The sequence below is a fragment of the Schistocerca gregaria genome, unplaced genomic scaffold (assembly GCF_023897955.1).
Source record: "Schistocerca gregaria isolate iqSchGreg1 unplaced genomic scaffold, iqSchGreg1.2 ptg000742l, whole genome shotgun sequence".
Lineage (NCBI taxonomy): Eukaryota > Metazoa > Arthropoda > Insecta > Orthoptera > Acrididae > Schistocerca > Schistocerca gregaria.
Genome location: NW_026062118.1, coordinates 105,001 through 109,660, shown reverse-complemented (window position 1 = coordinate 109,660; position 4,660 = coordinate 105,001). Strand labels below are relative to the sequence as shown.

The 4,660-nt window shown below is 53.8% G+C and overlaps 1 pseudogene; it reads right to left on the bottom strand.

Moving 5' to 3' along the window:
* Window positions 1–3,760: 3,760 nt before the first annotated feature.
* LOC126320698 (large subunit ribosomal RNA) overlaps window positions 3,761–4,660 on the bottom strand; it is a 2,974-nt pseudogene continuing 2,074 nt past the window's right edge.

Here is a 4,660-nt window from a genome sequence, read left to right as displayed (position 1 = left end):
TGTCTTCCAGTGCCAGTCCTCTTTGATCTTGAACTTGACTGTGCCATAGGGGGGATTTTGCGTTACTGTCCATTGATATTATAATTGCTTTGCCTGCTAGGGCTCGCAATACTGTAGATAACTGCCCAAGATAAATATTGATTGGATCCCTGTATTGACAATATATATTAATTATGTACCAAGATGTATTATAAAAGTTTATCTCCACAACTGTTACATGGGAAGTGCAATACTGTGTCAAGACAGTGGTTTTGATTAACTTGTTGTAGATGACAATTGCTGACATGGGGTTTGGACCCATTGATATTACCTGGGCAGTGACGGGAAAGCCTGTGACCTTGCCGGAGGCAGAGCCTGGCTCTTGAATTAACATAACATCGATATTTTTCTCTTCCGCTATCTTTCGGAGCTCCTGAGTTACAAGGGAGCTCCTCATAGCATTTATTTGTAAGACTTTTATCTTAATCCGGGTGTCTGGTGTAGAAATGGCTGTCAGGCCATACCTGGGCAGGATCAAAACCAATCCTGCCGTGCATCTTGACCATGTTTTTATAGGTCTTGTCGATATCGAACTCCCGACCCCGTCTGATATATAATTTTGACACTAGGTCTTGTAATTTTTCAAAGTCTGTGGGAATGTTTAACGCAGCGAGATGAATACAGTCTGCATCCTCCAGTGCCGGGAACGTGACCTTCTCTCCGCGAGGATGCCCGACCCTCACCAGCTGCCTCAGAGCCGCGTTTAGGGCTGTGGGTTCCTCCAGTCTTGACAGTCTTAACGTTTCCTCACAAATGGTGTATGTGTCTCCTGGTGGACACTGAGTGTACATTTTTCCAACTTGAATTGTTTCGACATCCTCTTGCGTCATTTTTGGAGTCTGCTGGTGCTCTGCTGCAGAGACTGGCGCGGCAGCCGACGACGACTCCGCCCCCGAGGACGAGCGGGAACCCCCGCTCCCGACGGATGAAGCCGCCCCGCCGGTCACCGCCGCCTCCCGGAAGCCTAGATGACCCCTCCCTGTAGCCAGGAAACCCCCGACCTGACAGGAGAAATCCGTCGACTCCGGCCGCTCTGTCGGAACAGGAAGTGTATAGGTCTCTCCCTCCTTGCGCGTGAGAAAGCCCCCACTCTGTGAAGAGGTAGACTCCAAGTTGGTCTGCTCGGTCGCCGGATCACCTGGAGGACTCCTCCTAATGGCCAGGAAGGACCCAACTTGGCAGGAGAAGTCCCGCATCTCCGGTCGCACGTCCGGAACTAAGACAGAATAGACCTGCCTCTCCTCCTCTCGCTCGTTGACCACCGAGGGCAGAGATTCCTGTGATTCCTTGAGCTTCCGCCACCGACCTGCATCTCGCAACTGCTTGCTAGGTGATTTTCGAGTGACTCTATAGCGCGTTGCCATAGTCTGTCCTCTGTATGAGCCGCTGTATCATTATTTTATAGGTTGCACACTCCTTACCAGGAGTGTTGCAGGTGCGTTTCCGGTATTTACAAGGGATGCAGGTGGGCGTTTCTCTGTCGCACTTTGTTTTGTCATGCTTTTCGCTTCCACAATTCCCACATACTGGGTTTAGGAAGCTACAGTATTTTGCAACATGTCCGTAATCGTGACATTTGGTACATTTAGCAAGGGCTGTATAGTCCTTGACGGATATTGCATTATAGCCTACGTATAATCTATTGGTTGTAATGATCCGTTTACGCAATTCCGGTGACACTTCAATGGCATGGTGCACAGTGTTTCGGTCACGAGGACCTGCCTTGAAGCGGACCTTGAATTGTTCTGTGAATTCTTCGCGAGTCATTTTGTCCTCAAAATTCTGTGCGTAAACACAGTCAGCCACGTCGTCCTGGGTCATATATGATGGTACGTCGTACATCATCATAAGTGGCCTTCGCTTTCTGGGCTTTTCGCATGTAAATGACTCCTGAATTTTAGTATTGTTCATTAGTTTGTCACTGTCCTCAGTAGAGGCCAGTTCGACTATCAATACGTTTTTTGTAGTCCTGATCTGATTTATTTTGATCTTATCTACTCTAGGGTTTATACTCTTTTCAAATTTGGCTTTTGCCGTCTTGACATCGTCCCCTTTCTTAGGCTTTATGAAGACTGTTGGGACAGCCTTCTGTACGTTCTGCTTTATCGTGTCTTGCACCGTGCGTTTTATTGTGATTGGTGCTGCCGCAACTGCAGCATAAGACTTCTGGGGCTTTGCCGCCTCTTTTCTAAGGCGGTCATTTTCCGCCTTTATCTCTTCATATTGCCCCTCGAGCTTGGCATGCGCCAAAGCCCAGTTGGCAACTTCTTCTTTGATCACCCGAATTTGATCTGCGGTGATCTTTCCATGTTTAACGCTTCGGTCTAGAAGCCGAAGAAAATGCGCGTGTCGCTCCATGACGGAGACGTTTGATCTTGCATCGAATGGAGCGTCTTGCTCCGGTAGCGCCGTATCACTCTCCACGTTTTCTGCCATCATTGATTGAATTGAAGAGTGATAAATTGGAGGCCCGTCTCTTACCCCGGACCGGCCTCTCTGGCATGGGGGGGGGCAAATTGCAGCTCGCTCACCAGTCCCGCCCCTTGACCAAGAGCTTTAAGAGCTGCTGGGTTTAGCACGCCGTTTCCAGCGCACTAGTCCCCTTCCACAACCACATCACTGGGGATTTCACCCGTCCCTCCCCGGCAAATGCCCACCGCATTCCGGAGAGGCGGATTCACCTCTCGGCCTTCGCCCCCTACTCGGCCGAGTTCCCACCTAAAGGCCAAGAACCCAGTCCTACCCAGGTGCTGGGTCGGTCCCCCAGACTTTCGGGGGTCTGGCCCCATCTAACCTAGCCGGGGACATGTCACCATGCCCCGGCTTGACGGAGCATGTCCGGGACATCCCGTTCACGGCGATGAGCCTTTGCCGGCTCGGGCCGTGATCCCTCCCCAGCGAATGTGGACGTGGGGTTTGCAGAGCTGAGATGTTGTTTGCCCTGCGAGGGACAGATCTTGTGTCCCTTGCGACGCAGCTTCCCCTGCGCCATGCACCCTTTGCTTTCGCCTTGGGTTGGGGGACCATTTAACGTCGTCCAGGACGTGAGGAACTGCAGCAGCCAGACCGCAGGGCCCCAGGATCGTCGTGAGACTTACCCTCATACCCTCGCCCAGCCGCCGCGCTCAACTCAGGAGAGACAGGTGGTGTGTCTCTCGTTACGCAGCTTCCCCTGCGCCACGCACCCTTTGCTTTCGCTTGGGTTGGGGGCACTTAACGTCTTGCCGCGACGGGAGTTTTACGTCCTACCTTGACACACGACAACCCTCACAAATCCACAGCCCAGAGATGTTAAAGGTGGTAGCTGGGTCTTATATTGTGGAGTTTGACATCATCGAGACGGTGCGGCACTCAAGCCCGAGTTACGTTCCCCAGGGGGGTCTCCACACGTACCGGGGGATCATGACCGACCATGTCTCACCCACCGCTTTTGCTAATTAACGGTGGGCCAGTGCGGACCGTGAGGGTTGCACCCAGTTAAGGGCTAGCCGTTTAACGTCATGCATGGACGGCCCATCCCGTGTTAGCTTCGCCCCATCTAAGGGGGTTACTGAGCCAGAGAGCCACGACAAGGCCACGAGATTGGACATTACAGTCCCCGCCCCACTCAGGTTCCTCTGAGCCCCGACGCGTTCGTTGACTTCAGGGAATCAGAGGGTCTCCTGGCGGTTTTAACCCAGTTATGGGAGGCAACACACCTCCCCCAGGTGGCGCTGCGCAGACCGCTTTTCTCTGGAGTAGATAGGGACAGCGGGAATCTCGTTAATCCATTCATGCGCGTCACTAATTAGATGACGAGGCATTTGGCTACCTTAAGAGAGTCATAGTTACTCCCGCCGTTTACCCGCGCTTGCTTGAATTTCTTCACGTTGACATTCAGAGCACTGGGCAGAAATCACATTGCGTCAACACCCGCTAGGGCCATCGCAATGCTTTGTTTTAATTAGACAGTCGGATTCCCCCAGTCCGTGCCAGTTCTGAGTCGATCGTTGAATGGCGGCCGAAGAGAATCCGCGCACCCGCGCGCCCCCGGAGGAGCACGCTAAGGCGGACGCGGCCTCGCAGCAAGGAAGATCCGTGGGAGGCCAAGGCACGGGACCGAGCTCGGATCCTGCACGCAGGTTGAAGCACCGGGGCGCGAACGCCGCGCAGGCGCGCGCATCCTGCACCGCCGGCCAGCACGAGGCCAACCAACGGCGAGAGCAGACCACGCCCGCGCTAAACGCCCGCACTTACCGGCACCCCTACGGCACTCACCTCGCCCAGGCCCGGCACGTTAGCGCTGACCCACTTCCCGACCAAGCCCGACACGCCCCGATCCTCAGAGCCAATCCTTATCCCGAAGTTACGGATCCAATTTGCCGACTTCCCTTACCTACATTATTCTATCGACTAGAGGCTCTTCACCTTGGAGACCTGCTGCGGATATGGGTACGAACCGGCGCGACACCTCCACGTGGCCCTCTCCCGGATTTTCAAGGTCCGAGGGGAAGATCGGGACACCGCCGCAACTGCGGTGCTCTTCGCGTTCCAAACCCTATCTCCCTGCTAGAGGATTCCAGGGAACTCGAACGCTCATGCAGAAAAGAAAACTCTTCCCCGATCTCCCGACGGCGTCTCC